Source organism: Capra hircus, chromosome 4 (assembly GCF_001704415.2).
Source record: "Capra hircus breed San Clemente chromosome 4, ASM170441v1, whole genome shotgun sequence".
NCBI lineage: Eukaryota > Metazoa > Chordata > Mammalia > Artiodactyla > Bovidae > Capra > Capra hircus.
The window spans coordinates 52,481,313-52,500,139 of NC_030811.1; the positions used below are offsets into that span (position 1 = coordinate 52,481,313).

The window sequence follows — 18,827 nt, forward strand, 5'->3', positions numbered from 1 at the left end:
CCGAGGATAGTGATGGTGAGGGTGTCTTGGCTGATCCTGAAACCTCCAGGCTCCTTCTCTCACGGAGCTGTGGGGAAGATACTGCAGACCAGGGGCTCTTTCCCTCCCTTTGGCTCCTGCTCTGCCACTTGTCAGCCGGGGAGCTTGGGCAAGTTACAGCCGAGTCTCTGGAATGATCGCCAATGGCCCTTCCGGCTCTGACGCTGAGTCTAAATCAGGCTCATCACTTGGCTCTAGCCGTGATACACCTTTCCCTTCCAGGAGTAACTCTTTTTCCAGCTCTTAGACTCGAGAAGCAGGGGTCTTGGAAAGGGTGGGGGCAGTGTATTCCACATGAGTTTGCACAATAAAGAAGTTATTTCCTTGGAAGTGAGCTGGAGAGGGGCGGAGGCGGGAGGTGAAAAGGGGTGTCCAGTGAGTGCTCTGAAAAGCCAGGATGCAGGGAACACTGTAATGAGGTCATGACTGTCGCAGCAAAACGGAGCTGGACATCTGCTGGTGGGGGAAGGGGGAGCGTCCCGCATTTCTGTTCGGAGAAAGTCTCTTCCCTGCGCTCTTCGGCACCCCTCCCCACCTCGCCCCATCCCCACACCTTTTAAAATGCTACCAGGCCCTACTCACGGGAGAGCCCGTGTCCCTGCCTCCTCCGTGGTCCTTTCTGAAACCTTGAGGATTGTTTCCAAGCTGACTCACACCACTAATGTCAGGGAGCCGTGTCACACGGCGCTGGGCTCTGCAAGCTGTTGCTTGCGCGGTCGCCGCTGCCGCCGCCGCTTCCCCGCGGGTGCACCAGGGTCCGCTCGTGGCGCGGGAGCGGGGCGGGGCTGGGGCGGAGCCCGCCCCCTCGGCGCGACGGCCCCGCCCCTCCCTTCCTCCCTCCCCCACGGACCGCAATGATTTAGAAGTTCAGGAATCCCACGTGACGTCACCGGGGGGGTGATGTAATGCACTCTAAATAGAATGTATTGTAATCTTTGCTCAGTCCAACGTGGTCCCTTCACCCGGGCTCCGCTCTTGCCTTCTCCACACTTGTTTGGTAAGTTCCTAAAAATACGGCTAGGCCACTTCTGGGGCTTTTGCATTTAGTCACTTTTGTTGCACTTGCCGCGGGAGCCGTCTCGGGAGTGTAGTTGTTTGCAGGGGTTGGTTCTCGGCAGCAGCCGCGAGGTTACTTGGTCCAGTGGGCAGGTCGCAGGGCAAGGAGTAGGGAAGATGCGATGCATTTTCTTTTTGGAGGATGATCTGTGTTTGTAAACACTTTGACGGACCAGAGGGAAGTCAGGCCCCAAATACTGGTGGATTGTGGAATCAGCCGTGTCCTGAGGCTACCCCAGAGACCCCACGCCGTGTCCGTCCCGGAGCGCGTCTTGGTGGCCGCCGCGCCGTGCGACTGGAGGGATGCTAACGTGGAGCGAGCGCCGAGTCCGCCCCAGCGTGCGTGCGTGTGTAGGAGCGCGCGTGTGTTTCCCTGACACGGGGAACAGTTATGAATCGGGGGTGTGTGTTTGCCTCCAGAGACCTGGCAAGGTGCGGAACCCTCCAGAAGTGCGGTCAAGCGGCGGCAGAGGCGGCAGCAGCGGAGACGGCGAGACAGGAACCTCCCCCCCGCGTCCCCAACTTCCCTGTGATGCGGCGGAACCCCGGAGAAAGTTTGCAAACTTCCAGCGGGCGCGGCGAGGACGCCGGGTCACCTAGGGGGCGGACGGGCGGGCGCACTGGGGGCTAGCTCCCTCCCGGGCCCCAAGCCTGCTGCTGCCACCTTTTGCAGGGCTGCCCACCGCAGGTGGTGGGCGCGCGCGCCAGGGCCTGAGGGGGCATCACCCTCGGAGGGCACTTGCCTTTCACTGCAGGCGTGGAAGGCTCGACAGTGGCGAGGCTCTCCTCGTCTTCACTCCTGCAGCCGCCTCTTGCCTCTGTCCGGTTCTCGCTGGCATCGTTACCTCTTCCCCGCCGCTGCCCCAAATGACAGCTCCCGCCTTCGACGCGGCTGCAGTTCTCAGAGCACGGCGGCGGAGCCTTCCTCTCCACCAGATTCTCCACGCAATAGCTCAAAACTTTTCACGACGTTCTTAGAGGGGCAAGACTCACGAAGGAACCAAGGAGATGTTTTCTCCCAGCGGCTGCATCCCGCTTTTCCTTTGCCATAGATTTATTTCTGGGGTGGGGGTTGAGTATCTGGTAGATAAAGATCTTGTCCACCCTAACTTTCCCTGAACAAGTGCCGCCCCCACTTGAGACTTGTTCAAGGCCGGGAACTGAAGTGGGCTACTTGTATATTTCGTTGTCAGAGTCTACAGAGTGTTTGATTTTTATTTTTCCCTCCTTCTCTGACATGTGTCAAGGAATAAAGGCTGGATACAGGTCCATTACGTCATTCTGCAGACCAATAAGTGTTTGATTAACAGCTTCAGATACTCAAGGGTTGGGGGCCTTAGAAGTGCTGACAAGGCAAGGCTTTCCATCCCCAACCCCCAACATACTCGTACAATCTCTGATTCCCTGGGCATCGTTATTGCCCTCTCCTCCCGGATCCCTCCTTCTCCACCCGCTCTACCGCCCACACTGTTATCACTCTGGCCCCGCCTCCGCCTTTGACTGCTTTCCCTGGGGCGATCACAGTCCCTGGAGTGTGGGTGAGAGCTTCTGGTGGCTGAGGGAGCGCAGTACCTGATCGACGCACACACAATCTGCCCTTTTCTATTATTTAAGAAAGGCACCAGTGAACCCTCTTCTCCAGGGCAAACTGCTCAACTCTGATAGAAAAGGCGTCTCAGGAAATGTTTAGAGACACTATGAGAGTACCGTGTCCCTGTGGTGACTTAGGAAAACAACACACTCACTGTAAGCAAAGTACTTAATTTTACACAGCGCCTTCCTCAGACAGACCGGTTATCCGAAGAGGGATGGCTGAGGGTGCTTGACTAAATCAAATTTGGCTGGAAGGCTCGAGATTAAACGTTTCATTTCCAAAGTGAGGGAATGTAAGTCGTTGAACTCAAAATATCGTACAATAGAGTGGTGCACGGGTTACTTTTTTTCTCTTAACATTAACTTTCTGTATTTAAATAGAAAGTTAAATACGTACGTCATTGACCTGAGTCAGAATCCCCGTTTCTGGCAGTTGAAGAAAAATGCTGTATATGACATGTTTAAGGGATAAAAGTAAAAAGAACTCCGGGTGGGGTGGGGGTGGGGCTGCAGTGTAGCAGAAATTAAAGAAAAGATTTCTTAACAGGCTTTTGAATAGAGGGGGTGCAGAAGAGCTGAGTGCTCTCTGATTTGAAGCTGGTGAAAGCTAAATAAAGGAAAATTTATATTCTGAGTATGTGGGAATTTCTTGAAGAACACATGTTTTGTTATAATCAGATCTACTTTCTTCAGAGTGAAAGCCATGCTGTAGAGTAGGCATTTGTGAAACTCATGTCTGGAGTCTAATTGACATCATTCCCCAAGTTTGTGGCAGTATTTATTATTTATTCACATCTAGAGATGAAATAGTATGACCCCACACACAATACATGTGCATCTGAAATGTTAAAACTTCTTGTTTGTGATGCATACATAGACCTAAAGGGGAAAATGGCCCGGGTCACCAGCACTGGAGAGTGTGATTAATGATCAGTGATTTAGTGATCAGTGATTAGTGGTTTTATTCAAACTGTTACCTCTGACCAGAAGCACACATCAGAGGATTAACAGGCTCTTTAGATAAATGCTCATTAGTGGAAGGGGAAAAGCACAGATAATAGGCATGCACCCAGGGACAACTTTCGAAGAAAATCATTCCCCGTCTTCAGAATAATAAGCTCTATTAACAGAAAGCCCTTTTAATTTAAAACTTGCTTTTATCTTGTAAATCAAAGTTAGATGTAAAAGTTTGTAGTGCCATTATAACCTAAATTTTCCCATATCCACTAGATGTGGATTATCTCAGTAGCGATATTTTTTTTTATTTAAATAAACAATTGGACCTTTAGAGCAGCTGAACCCTGACAAGTCCTTAAGTCCCAGAGTTTGAAGGTGTCCCCCCTTTTAGAATGGAGAGTGCAGCTTGCTAACTAGATGGCGCAGTGTTATTTGGTGTTCTGTGCTGTGTCGTGCAGGAGTCTAAAGGAGCAAGTAGCTGCTTGCGAAGTGTTCTTCAACACTTCCAACAAAGTTGATTCTGTGTAGGGTTGGAGGCTAGACAGTTCTACAAGTTTTTAGTCACATTTTCCATGTCAGTTAAATCTGGGGAGTTCAAGGCTACTGGAAAAGTTAGTCTCATTACTAAAAGAAACTTAGAACCAGAAAGAAGAGGAGATTCCGGAGTCCAGGAGGTACCTGTGGATTGCAGAAGTGATTGTAAAATACCAGACCTGTTCTTTTTTTTCCTTTTTTTTTCTTTTACTAAGAGCTGGTTTCTCAGTGTTGTGGTCTGAATTACTGAGGCAAATACTTAAAGCTTTATTTTCTTCCTAATCTTGCTGGTGAAAAAGAATTTACTTAGAAAGAAAGGAAGGAAAAACTTGATTTGGTGGCTGCAGAAAGCAACACGGTGTTGATTTTATTCTACAGATAATGGTAAGATGATGTTTATTACGCTTATTAAGGAGAAAGGGAACTTTGTAGTTGGTTCCAGGAGAACCATCTTGTATTTTCATAGATGAGATTCGTAAGTGGAATTCTTATTTTACACTGACTTTTAATGTTGCTGTTGTAGTTTCCTGAGACTTGATAACGTTTGATTGGAAGCTTTTGTGTGTGTTTGTGTGTGTGAATAAGACCATTATTTCCTGGGTAAAATAATGTTTGTGAGCATGGGAACTGCAGTAAGGGAGCTATGAAACATGTGAAATGATATGCCAGGTAAGAATACACTTTCCCCCTAAGATTTCATGAATCACTTCAGTAGCTACTTAAGTTTTAATTAAAAAAGAAACCTAAAAATTAAAAATAAAACAAAAACCATCCTAGATGAGTATTCCCTGAAGAAGGATGCTGTTGATGGAATATCAGCTACTACTTTAGTTATAAAACTTAAAAAGAAAGCAATTAAAGAACTCCTTTCTTTATTGTGCTTCCCTGTAAGTTTTCTCATTTTCTGTTGCTTATAGCATGTTATATGCATGTTATATTTAAATCCTGTCTGATTCATAGTGATTTTTATTTTCCAGCTTTGCTCAGACTATGTTTACTCAGTTGATCATATCTTGAAGCCAACTGGTTTTGAATATAAATGGATGATACCCCCATATTGCCTGTCAATGAGAAGTCAGTTGTGACCTTATATAGTCACAAATAGTTAATTAGGACATTCTCACAAAAAAATAGAAACAGTGCTTTTATTTTTATATCTTTTGGTGTTGCTACTTTTATTTGAACAAGAGGTTCAGTGAATGGTAGCTTGTTAGAGAGATTTTTCTTGTATAGCTTTTTAGTTACAGTAAGTTGAAGATTTTGGTTACAGTTATTTGTCAGTTTCCCTCACCTATGGATTCAAAACCAATCAATTGTGGACTTTCCATGGCTGTTCATATTAATGTCAGGTTCCTGGTCTCCTTATTTCTTACTAAAATTTGCTTTTTTGGCAATGATGCATCACTGTCCAATAGTATTTCCTTTAGCTTTCCTTTACTTTTTATTAAGCTGAAAATTATTTAGTGGGGGTGTGATGTTTGCTTTATCACCGAGATGTAAACTTTGTGTCTGTAGTTGGTTTTCTTCTGGTTATGCTATTAGAATAAATTGGGGATTTGAGTAGACTTATTATTTTTGTCATCTTTTTTCCCCCTTCTTCTTCTTCACTTCAAAGCAGTGCTGTTAGCCACAAAATTAATGTGATCATGGCTGGTGTTTCCCATCTATATGCTTCTTTTGCTTCTTACAAATTGGATTTCCACAGCAATTTAAGATCTTTTTTTAGAGGCAGCTTTCTTGGATGAAGATGGAACAATGATCTCAGTCAATTCATTATCTTGTCCAGTTTGACTACCAGCTGTATTATGGGAATCAACCCATGCTTTTGTAAGTTAGTGTTTAAAAATTTAAATCTAGGACTATTTCTCTGAATCCTATTTAAGAAAATTATACAGCTGAGATAAGGTAATAAACTTGGGGGGGGGGGGGCAATGGCCCCACATATTTAAATGTGAGAAAGAAGCACTTTCAGATATGCTAAGCAGACTTAAAGAACCTTTTTGTATTGCTATTTGTAAACTATATAAGCTATCTACTTTATGGCATTGCTTTAAATAGAAACTCTGGCACTTTAAAAATGACATCATGTTGAATGTTTTCAATAAAGGGTTCTTACATTTTGTAATTAGGAAAAAAATGGACAATTAGTGCTTTTTGAGGATCCATTAGTATTCCATTGTTGGGAATCACAAATCATGGATTTAATGTAAGAAAAGAGAAGAGAGAGAAGGCTTTTACAAGTTTCCAGGTAATACTGATGATACTATTACAAAACAAAAGTAAAAATTTTGAAACTCTTATTGAGACTCTAGGACCTTCAAAATAAAACTTTAAAAGTTTAGGATAAATTCTTGAATGTATAATATGTTACAGTGACATTTCCATATTTCTTACCTCCAAGCTCACTCTGTTGCCCATTTAGGTTTTCTGAGAAATAGATCAGAATCAACTTTAACATTAAAAAAAATACATATTTTAGCTGCTTCCTCCTACTTCCTCAAGGTTCACATTTGTAACCTCTACCCTAAAATTAACAAGGATTGAAAACTGCCACGTTGGCATTTGGCTTCCCACTCCGGTATTCTTGCCTGGAGAATCCCCATGGACAGAGGAGCCTGGCAGGCTATAGTCCATGGGGTCGCAAAGAATCAGATATAACTGAGCACCTAAGCACACACACCTAATTGTAGTGAGAAGTTCCTTTTGGCTTAGGGGTTCAGATGTGAGAAAGGCTTTTGTGATAGCATTTGGCAGAGCTGGAATTGGTGGGGTAGGGGGCATCTTCTCGTTGATCGGCCAGCTTCGTCCCTTTGCAGAGGACAACCTTCGGCCTGGTGGTTCTTCTGGCTCATCTAAGGCCTAGAGTTGGAGAATGCCGAACCCAGCCTAGAAGCAGGGTCTTTACTTCCAGGTCAGAGGGTCTTTCCAAGTGTCAGGCTGTCATAATTGCCCTTGTCCTGAAGGAAGCATAACCATGGCTTCGAATGCTTTGCTCTTTTCAAGCCTTTTGATCACTAACCTTTCAAATTTATCAGATCCTTTGAATGAATATCTTGACCATATAAACTGTAGTTTTTATTCTGGTTATTCTTATATATCTGCAATGTTAATTTTTCTGATATTGGTTTCCTTATTTGAAGGCCACTCATCTTCACCATTGTAATTAGACATGCCCTGTAAAACTACATCATCCAGACTTAATTTGAGACTAAAAACGGTCTATAGGATTATCTCAATAAAGGCAGTAACTTTCTTTACTTTCTTGTCCTTTTCCTTTCATAAATTTCCTTTCCTTTCTTTTTCGTCTCTGAGGAAGGAATCCAAAAAAATTTCTTAAAGTTAAAATACTTTGTCCTTCTTTATGTTAAATAGAGTAACAAGTACTATTTTCACTCTGGCAGATACGTTTTTGCCTAAGATCTGTCTCTAATATATTATCTTTACGGGCTGGTGTATTTGAGATTGTTTACAGGTGAATATTACTACATAAGGAGTGAGTTGGACCTGGAAGTATGGTCTTTGAGGTTTGACTGGCAAAATTTGACTGATCACAGCAAATTGAAATCATGCATGCAACATAGGGGGCTCCAGAGCACCAAACATTGATTTAAGATGATGTTTTGGTTTTGCTGTATTTAGGATGGAGCACAAGAATATCTCAACAGAAATCTTGAATGTATCTACTGTATGTGTTGTTTGGCTTGACCCATAGTTTTCCTTTCCAGCTCTTTGCATGAACACTTTATATCAGAATTCAGGTCTCTTTTATTCTTTGATTACACTGAGGAGCCTCTGTGTTGCATGATTTCTCAAATATAACACATTTCAGCCAGTTTTATGCAATTCTCTCTCTGCTGGCTTCCCAAGGAGGGAAAAACCACATGGAACAAAAAACATCTCTGTTTTTGTTTGAATTAGCTGATTATTAGAAGAAATACATTTTATCTCCATTTGCCAGATCTGGTGGGACCACTTTACATTATCAAAACAAGATTTTTTTCTTTAAGTCAACTGCGATGCTATTTGACTTCGGAATGACCAAGTACTAATCCATGCAGCAGAGACAGAAGGCTTTGAGGATAAAGTCCACTTCTAGAAAGGTATCTACGTGTGATGAGGTGTGCCATTTGGAAGAGTCTGTTTGCCTCACTGAGTGACAACAGAGTCCAGAAAAACATTGCCTTTGGGAGGAAAGAAAATATTACAGGCTCAGGCTTCTAAATTCTGAGTGGAGACTGGGATGCTGTGCTGAGGATGAACTTTGGAATGCTGAGGGTCTCCAGGGTTATTTATTAAACTGCAACAGGGTAAAACATTCACGGGATAGAACTTGACCATCTACATCTTAAAAGCCTTAATAGTCTTCATTTATTTTCTGCATTTCCTTTATGCTAATGTTCTTCTAGATTTATTTTTAACATTCATTCTTGTGACTGGGCTTTCATGAGCAACCTACAAGGACAAATCACAAATGTGTGCACAGCAGAGAGGGGGCATTTTTTCATAAGGGAAATAGATTTCCATATCAAATCTTAGAGGAAACAACCAGCAAGATAAAAGAAAGAAAGGTTTGAAATCCCAATGGTGGTTTCCTGGGCTCTGCCATTCCTAGGTCTGCAACAGTGAGCTTTAAGGCAACGGGACAAGCCTGAGGCCAGAAGAGAGTTTAAGACTCCAAAGTGCTGCCTTGTACTCATGATGCTCTCTGCCTCAGTTTCTTCTTTTGTAATTAGAGTGTTGGTCTTGACCGGCACAGTCCAATGGCAGGAACCACAAATGCAAGCTGCACATGTAATTTTAAGTGTTCCTATAGCCACATTAAAAATATTTTTTTAAAGGTGATGTTAATTTTAATAATTTTATTTAACCCAATATATCTGAAATATTATCAGTATACAATCAATATTAAAATGTTGATGAGATACTTTGTGATTTGGGGAGGTAGTAGATCTTTGAAATCCTGTATGTGTTTATAATTATGCCACATTTCAATTCAGATTAGTCAGATTTCAAGTGCTCAGAAGTCACATTTCATGTACCAGTGATTATGATATTGGGCAATGTAAATCTATAGGCTATATCGATGGTTCTAATCCTGGCAGCCCTATAAAACTACCTGTGGAGTTTATTTAAAAAAAAATACTAATATTTACCCTGTCCCCCTCCATTCTGATTTAATTTGTTTGGGGTGGGGACCTGGGGTCTCTATATTTTTTAAAAGCTCCAGAAATGCTTGTAACGTTTAGCCAGGGTTGAGAACTGCAATTCTAACTGATCGCTGAGGAATCTTCTACTCTAATATTCCATGGTTCTATTTAAGGAAAGAGATTGCAGTGGAGCCTTCAGAGTTCAAAGGGCAGCAAGTGGTTTTTATTGGTGTGCTGCTGCACGCTGCGAAACATGTTTAAGAAGATGTCATTAACACAAAGTAAAACATAAAGGTTTTAGAAGATAATTCCTTGAACCACGGATGAGCTCCTTTTTGTGTAAGTTTCAATGTGGATTGTTTTAAGTGGTTTGCTTCCAGAGAAATCTTAAGGTAGGATCTGGTTTGCACGCAGACTCTCAGAAAGCTTCCATTTTGGAAAAGGTCAAGATCACCACATTTCAGGTATTTTGCTAGCTTGCTTCTTTGCCCCAGATGCTCCTTGCCTTTAGCTGGTTTTGAAGAGATGCTCTGACTGTTTGAGACATCTGGATACCCTTGTATTTCTGCCCTCTAAACTTTTAACAAGCTTCGTGTCGGACGGAACTTGCTCTCTGCTCATGTCAAAGTGTTAGTTACAAACCCCTAGAATTAAAGTGTTCCTTCTATTTGTTATCCTTGAAAAATCACTATTTCTTAGTACACATCAGGATGTTTTCCTTTAATGATTTTTTGAACAATATACCAGCCTGTACTTTCGGTAAATGATGTGAAGAATCCCCCAAAACAAAAAATAATAATTTCCAAACTCCTCACCCATCTTCTTTTGAACACTGCATTGTTTGTGGAGGGGAGGAGAGACCTCAGGGACGGTCCCTTGTGACTTCATGTTTCCTAGAGCCCCTGCATTCCCGCATTCGTGAGTCATTTCACCCTGAACCTCTCTCCTTATCCCCTGCATAGCAACTTGGTTCCAAGTACATGTTTCTCTGGCCGTGTTCTTTCAAAACGTGACTTAAACTGCTTTTAGGTTCAAAACTATACCTTTCGCTACATTTCATGGTGATAACATTTGTGTTTTCTGTAATATCATTCCCTGGGAGAATTTTAACCTCCACAACACACAGCATGATTTCCTATTGTATAGGTGGGGAAACAGAGATTGACACTGTGTTCCTTAATTAGGAGGGTGGTCAGTGTGAGCAAAAAGCTCACATTTATTAGTGCCTAAATATAAGCATTCCGGATAGCTTCCAGGTGAGGAGTTCCCAATTGTGTATATTATTGCATTCGTCTTTGAATTCATAAATAAAGTTTTTTTCCTGTACTTTTCCTTGCATTATTTGCACATCAATTAGTGCCTAAATATAAGCACTGGTCTGGATGGCTTCCAGGTGGGGACTTCCCAATTGTGTATATTATTGCATTTGCCTTTGAATTTATAAATAATGTTTTTCTGATACTTTTTCATGCATTATTTGTACATCGATGACTTCTCTGCTAATAACTCTTACTTCCCAGCTTCAGGCTGCAAGTGCAGACCTGGATTGATTAACAAATACATATGGGTTTATCAGCCTCTTAACATGGAATCTGTTCTGAAAGTTGCGTGGAGACATCTGTTGCAAACCTGTGTTTTTGGTGGTATCTAGGGAACCTTTCTTCAGGCTTCTTTGTGATTGACTGTCAGAGGACTTTGTGGAGAGACGATGAGATTAAAGATGTGAGTTGTTTTAGGTATTCATTTGTTAAGCAAGGCAGACTCTAGTCCTAGCTCCTAAACTGTCTTTAATAAAACTTTAACTCTTGTTTTACCAGTGTTCTGTCTTCACACTTGACCTGGAGCCATCTTCTTTGGAGTACTTGGTTTTTGTTTTCTCCTAGTAATGACTAGAGTTGGACTTAGTCATTTATAGTCTTTGTCTACACCTCTGTTTCTTCAATGGGGTAGATACAAGCCAGGATTAATTGCACGATCTGTTACCAGTGCCAGGGAGGGGTCACTTTGGTTCCTTTTCCAAGTATTATACTAAAATTAAAGAAATCTTAATATCTACACAAATATGTGGTTAAACATATATAAACAAGAACCTCAGCCAATGAAGACCAGAATGTTACTAACATATATACTTGTAAATGTGATTATCTTTTTAAGGATGCCCATGGATAATTATTCCTCCTTTTGAGCAAGTATCTATTTGTCACATTGATTTAGATACACAATTGGTGATTAAGGGTTTTCCAGTCGTTGCTAGGGGTAAAGAACCCACCTGCCAATGCAGGAGACTTAAGAGATGCAGGTTTGATCCCTGGGTCAGGAAGATCCCCTCTAGGAGGGCATGGCAACCCACTCCAGTATTCTTGTCTGGAGAATCCCATGGTCAGAGGAACCTGGAGAGCTAAAGTCTATAGGGTTGCAAAGAGTTGGACACGACTGAAACAATTTAGCAAGCACACACGCCTTGGTGATTAAAAGAGATTGCTAGTTTAAAAAAAAATGAAATTATCTTTAAGACACTCTTCTAATAAGGCTTGTCTAATACTCTTGCCTGGAAAATCCCATGGACGGAGGAGCCTGGTAGGCTGCAGTCCATGGGGTCGCTGAGAGTTGGACACGACTCAGTGACTTCACTTTCACTTTCATGCATTGGAGGAGATGGCAACCGACTCCAGTGTTCTTGCCTAGAGAATCCCAGGGACGGAGGAGCCTGGTGGGCTGCCGTCTATGGGGTCGCACAGAGTTGGACACGACTGAAGCGACTTAGCAGCAGCAGCAGCAAGCACACATTGTTTGCAATTTCATCTTGCAGCTTTGCAAGGCAAGATGACTAACAACCCCCATTCTTAGTGCTGTGTTGGTAGACATCATCAAAGATGATGGTGCAGTGTTTTGGCACCACGAAGCAGCAAGTAATTTGAAACTGTACATTTTGCTAAATACCCACGCTAATCTCCAAACCATTCAAGACGTTAAAAAAAAAAAAGAACGGTGATGTCTCTCTGTTGGACGGACAGAGCACTGGCAAAGAAGCACAATTCTTTCTTCATGTGCCTCAGAAGCACTCGCAAAAATCAGGGAGGAAAAAAATTACATGGAATTGCTTGATCTGCCCTTAGGAATGGACATTCTTAAGACAGACAAGTCAACCCTTTAATCCAAGATTCATTTTTACTCTTTCCAGGAAATAAATTTTTTTTTCAATCCTGAAGGACAAAAATTATATTATCTTTAAAAAGAAGGCTATAAATGGATGCTTAATCTTTTTTTAAGTTAATATATTTTTTAATTGAAAGATAGTTGCTTTACAGAATTTTGTTGTTTTCTGTCAAATCTCAACATAAATCAGCCATAGGTATATATATATATTCCCTCCCTCTTGCTTAATCTTTACTCAACATTTAGCAGGTATTTTAGAAGGTATAGTTAGGAACTTTTACATTCCTTTACATAGTTCTAGTTATTTAATGTTTGTTGAAAAAGTAGGCAATTCTGGAGATTGGTTGCACAACTATGGTGAATACATGGAACACTACTGAACTATGTACTTAAACATTGTTAACATAGGGAATTTTATTATGTGTAATTTATGATTTATTTTAAAAAGGAGGGATAAATGTTGCTCATAACCATTTGCAGGATGGAGAAATAGAATGCATAAACCACTTGTTCCAAGCTGTCATGAACACTAAGCCTTAGTGTGTTAATGGGAGGAATAAAAGTGTAAAGAGGACTTTTGAATTTCATGCAAATGAAGAGAAGTGACAGGTGTGTGATGTGATTCTGACATGTTGGATGATCCAGGGAGGACAGCAGCTAGGCACAGGGCTCAAAGTGCCTCTTTTCTGGAGACCAGCTCAGATCTAGATGGATTCTGTGTATAGAAAGTTGTGTCATATAATTTGAAAACCACACACCATTTGGCACTATTTGAATATCTCTGCTTGTATTGACTTGATTGCTTTTCTCAGTGCAAGGATGTGCTCAACTGAGAGCAAGGAAGAACCATGGCCTTTAGTTTATGAAGTGAAGTGAAATGAAAGTCGCTCAGTCATGTCTGACTCCTTGCAATTCCAAGGACTATGCAATCCATGGAATTCTATAGGCCAGAATACTGGAGTGGGTAGTCTTTCTCTTCTCTTGGGGATCTGCCCAACCCAGGGATTGAACCCAGGTCTCCCGCATTGCAGGTGAATTCTTTACCAGCTGAGCCACAAGGGAAGCCCAAGAATACTGGAGTGGGTAGCCTATCCCTTATCCGGTGGATCTACCCAGCCCAGGAATCGAACTGGTGTCTCCTGAATTGCAGGTGGATTCTTTACCAACTGAGTTATCAGGGAGCTAGTTTATGAAAGGAAATAAAACCTACATATCATTTCCGCCTCTACCCCACCTTTCCTTCCTTCCTTTGTCAGCCATTTGTCAAGCATCTATTATGTGCCCGGTAGTAGGGATACATGATCAAAACCGGACACAGTCCCTCTCCTCCCAGATCTTACTGGTAGGAGAGACACCAAATAGGTCACTGCAACAGAATGTTGTGGGAGGGTGAGGGAGTATAGATCTGGAGGTGGAAAGTCCAGTGAGAGGGCTAGTGTGGTTGTCCAGGGAAGAGATGATACTGGCTTGAGCTATAGTGGTGCCAGATTCAAAAGCCATTTAAAAAGTAGGATTGATACGACTGGAGGATTGATTAACTGAAGATAGGAAAGGGAGAGGGTTTACTCATTGTCAGGGAAGAGGGAGCCAGGCAGGAGAAGCCTGACCCAGTTACGAAGCCCGGATTGTCCTTTGGGGTGGTAGAAGAGGGGAGGGTTTCTGGCCCAGTGCCCCATGCATGGGCTGGTGTCAGAATCCTCGACAGAGAACAGAAAAAAACTGTGAACAAAAACTCAAAGAGCAGCTATGACGAAAAACTGCAAGTGCAGTTGTTGGGTTGCAAGGCAATGCAGTTTTGGTCTTTATGTCAGAGGGAGAGGCACCCTCCTCCTAAGACAGCCTTGGCTTTGGCACTCAGCAGGAAGTCCACTGCCAGACGCGTTAGTTTCCTGGGGCTGCGGTAATCAAGTACCATATACTTGGTGGCTTGAGCAACAGAAACTTATTCTCTCACAGTTTTGGAGGCTGAAACTAAAAAGTGTTAGTCAGGCACTCAGTTGTGTCCGACTCTTTGTGACCCTAAGGACTGTAGCCCTCCAGGCTCCTCTGTCCATGAAATTCTCAGGCAAGAATGCTGGAGTGGGTTGCCATTCCCTTCTCCAGGGATCTTCCCACCCTAAGGACTGAACCTGGGTCTCCCACATTGTAGGCAGATTCTTTGCCATCTGTGCAACCAGGAAAACCCTAGAAGTCCCAGATCCAGGTGTCAGCAGGGTTAGTTCCTTCTGAGGTCTGTGGGGGAAAATTGTTTCTTGTCTCTCTCTTTAGCTTTTAAATGGCTGTCTTCTCCCTGTGTCTCTCTTCTCCCTGACTTCCTTCTGTGTGAGTTTGCCTCTGTGTTCAAAGTTCCCTTTTTATAAAGACACCAGTCATACTAGATTAGGGCCCACCCTAAGGACCTCATCTTACTCTGACCACCTCTGTAATAGGTGGTCCCATTAAAGTCACATTCTAGGGTGTTGGAGATTTGGGAGATGCAGTTCAGCCCAAAACAGCAAGTATGCCCATAGTACTAGCCCCAGGACAACTAGTATGGGACCCTATAGGAGCTGGCAGGTTGGGAGTTGTGACTCATAACCTGACAATTTTTAAAGCAGGTGTTTAAAATAAACTTTTATGGACTCCCAGAAAAATTCAGAACAAGTCTTCAGAGATGGGGATCTATACATTACCAGGAATGGACAAAACCAACAAAACAAGTCGATACATTAGAATAGATGTATATATATTACACTGGTGAGTGAACTTGCTGATGTAGTCATTGTCCTTGGTTTGGCCTTGAATTTGTCTTCAGAGTTTGTGAAAGAGAAATGCCAAAAGGGCAGCACCAACTTTGACCTTGAGAACAAAGAATGAAATGCAGCTGTAGTTTGTCACCCTGCCAGGCTTAACAGCCATTGTTTTGACGTGCTAATATTTACTGACAAGGACAAAAGCCATCAGTTCCTATAAACAACAGACACACCAAGTTGAACATAGATGTTTCAAGCAGGAAGAAAAGTAATTCTGCTTTTCTAATAGTTGATGGATAATTTATGCCTATGTGTTACCTCTGTTTTACACAGTGAAAGCGCAGAAGACACAATTCCGTGATCTAAAAACGTATCATCATAAAAAGACAAATAGCCAATTTAAAAATGGGCAAAGAATCTGAATAGACAATTTTACAAAGGTGATATACAAATGGACGATAAGCACATGAAAAGATGTTCAACATCACTAGCTATCAGGGAAATGCTTATCAAAACCACAGTGAGATTCCACTTCATACCTATTAGGATGACTATAAAGAAAAGACCAACAATAGCCAGTGTTGATGAGGATGTGAAGAAGTAGGAGCCCTCATACATTGCTGGTGGGACTGTCAAATGCTATAGTCACTTTGGAACACAGTCTGGCAGTTCCTCAAAAAATTAAACATAAATCTTATGACCCAGCAATTCCACTCCTCAGTATACATCCAGGAGATTTGAAAACATGTCTACACAAAAGCTTGAATATCCATGCCCACAGCAGGGTTATTCACAGTAGCCAAAACATGGAAGTAACCCAAAGTTCATCTGTTGATGAGTCGATAAACAAACTGTGGTATATCTATATGTTGGGAAATTGTTTGGTCCTAAAAATAAATGAAATAATGCTGCATACTGCAGCTTACATGAATCTTGAAAACACTGTGCTGAGAAATAGAAGCCAGATACAAAGGACTCTACACTGTATGATTAATTTATGTGAAAGGTCCAGAATAGCCAAATCTATGGAGAGAAAGTATAGATTCGTGGTTGCCTAAGACTGGGTGGGGCTGGGGACTTGGGAATGACTACTGAGGGAAAAACGTGTTTTCCTATTTAGATGATGAAAATCTTCTAAAATTGATTGTGGTGATGGTTGCACAGATCTGTGGATATTCTAAGGCCATTGAATTATAAACTTTAAGTGGGTGAATTGTATGACATGTGAATTATGTACTTCTAACTGTATGGATGTGAGAGTTGGACTGTGAAGAAGGCTGAGAGCCTAAGAATTGATGCTTTTGAACTGTGGTGTTGGAGAAGACTCTTGAGGGTCCCTTGGACTACAAGGAGATCCAACCAGTCCATTCTGAAGGAGATCAACCCTGGGATTTCTTTGGAAGGAATGATGCTAAAGCTGAAACTCCAGTACTTTGGCCACCTCATGCGAAGAGTTGATTCATTGGAAAAGACTCTGATGCTGGGAGGGACTGAGGGCAGGAGGAGAAGGGGATGACAGAGGATGAGATGGCTTGATGGCATCACTGACTTGATGGATGTGAGTCTGAGTGAACTCCAGAAGTTGGTGATGGACAGGGAGGCCTGGCGTGCTGCGGTTCATGGGGTCACAAAGAGTCAGACACGAGTGAGTGACTGAACTGAACTGAACTGAACTGTTAAAAAAAACACATGGAGAAAAATATATGATGCTAAATTTAGTTGGAATATATGTCAAGCAGGGTTTTTGGTCCAGCAACTTCTCTGTACATTTGGGCTATATAATAATGAGCTGTAGAGAAGGGTAGATAGGAGCATTACAGACGTTGGTAACAGGAACAGTCAACTACTAAAAATCTTACAGTGTATGCCATGGGTCTCCAGCCCATACTTTTATCCCGGGCCATGAATCTTGACTTCCAACTTCACGTTGGCTATTTTTTGCTAGATGGACTGCTGCTGTTCCTTAGTTTTTAAATTGTTCAAACACAAGCCATCTTCATACCATTTCTCCTTCTATCATACCCATTTCACTGGGGGGCCATCATCATCCCCTGATCTCTCGTCTTGAACCTTCATGACAGTTGCTGACTTTGCCTTTTCCCTTAGCCATCGTGATCATGTCACCCCCTAGTCTGCTAGGTCCCACGTGAAACATGTCCTGTGATCTGCATCCTTTTGCCTTGTTTTCTCCATCAGTTCCTTCTCAGAACTGAAAATTGAGAGGAACGAAATGATTTATTGAGTCTTTACTGAAGCTCCTCTCTTGTTCTACCGTGTCAACTTTCCTAACAAGCCTATCGAGGAGCTGGAGTTATCCCTTTTTATAGATAAGGAAAGTGAAGCTCAGAGGTTAGGTGGCAAACCAGATAATGTGGCGAAACGAGTACATGGAGGAGTTGGAGTTTGGAACTGTTTTGTTTGGTCCCTGAGCTTGAACTCTTTCCAGCTACTAAACAAGATTTTCTACTCTATTGCTTTGAACTTCTCATTTTTCTGCTCAAGAGCCTTTATGAGCATTTGTTCTAAGGCCTCTCAGCCAACCCTAGCCACAATCCCTGTGCGTATACCCAACATTTACGCCAGGTGGTAGTGGGTGGTTTAGTCACTAAGTCGTGGACAACTCTTGCAACCCCATGGACTGTCGCACCCCAGGCTTCTCTGTCTATGGGATTCTCAAGGAAAGAATCCTGGAGTGGGTTTCTGTTCCCTTCTCCAGGGGCTCTTCCTGACCCAGGGATCGAACCCGAGTCTCCTGAATAGCAGGTAGATTCTTCCCCACCAGGGAAGCCCTATTAAAGCCAAACCCATAATTGGATCTTATTTTGTTGAGTGCCTCTCTGCCATGTTCAGAGTCTCATCTTCCTGGAACATCTACTCTTGTCCCCTAAGTCCTCACCTGTGGAAACACTTGTCTCTGGATCTCTCAAAGCAAAGACTGAATGCAAAACTAGTTAATTCCCTGCTGCTGCTGCTCAGTCACTTCAGTCGTGTCCGACTCTGTGGGACCCCATAGACGGCAGCCCACCAGGCTCCCCCGTCCCTGGGATTCTCCAGGCAAGAACACTGGAGTAGGGTGCCATTTCCTTCTCCAATGTATGAAAGTGAAAAGGGAAAGGGAAGTCGCTCAGCCGTGTCTGACTCTTCGCGACCCCATGGACTGCAGCCCACCAGGGTCCTCCATCCGTGGGATTTTCCAGGCAAGAGTACTGGAGTGGGGTGCCATTGCCTTCTTAGTGCTATGTTAATATTTTTTTCTCAGGATTAAAAAGTCTTATATTGTGGTTGTTTGGAGTTTGTCATAAATTCCTTCTCCTGGATCATCAGCCCCATCACAGCAAGAGTTGACTCTTGCACAGTTTTGATTTCCCTCATAGAAGCTAGCATATAGTCCCTTACACAGAGTTAGTTAATCCTGAGTGAATTGATTATAGGGATGCTCAAGCATTGTTCTTTGTCATGAATTTCCTGTTACCAGCATGAGATGTTTGATGTCTGGGAGTGTCCTTGGGAAGACCAGTGTAGGGAGATTCTTTAGGTATATTGATGGATGTTCCCATGGGGCTTCCCCAGTGGCTCAGACAGTAAAAAACCTGCCTGCGATGTAGGATACCTG

At 42.7% G+C, this 18,827-nt stretch overlaps 1 protein-coding gene across 2 annotated transcripts in view; it reads left to right on the top strand.

The window, feature by feature from the left end:
* Nucleotides 986-18,827, top strand: part of CREB5 (cAMP responsive element binding protein 5) — a 439,883-nt gene continuing 422,041 nt past the window's right edge. For both annotated transcript variants that reach the window (XM_005679262.2, XM_005679263.3), the window contains exon 1: nt 986-1,036. The gene's annotated coding sequence lies outside the window, so the exon portion shown is untranslated. The remainder of the gene's footprint in view (nt 1,037-18,827) is intronic.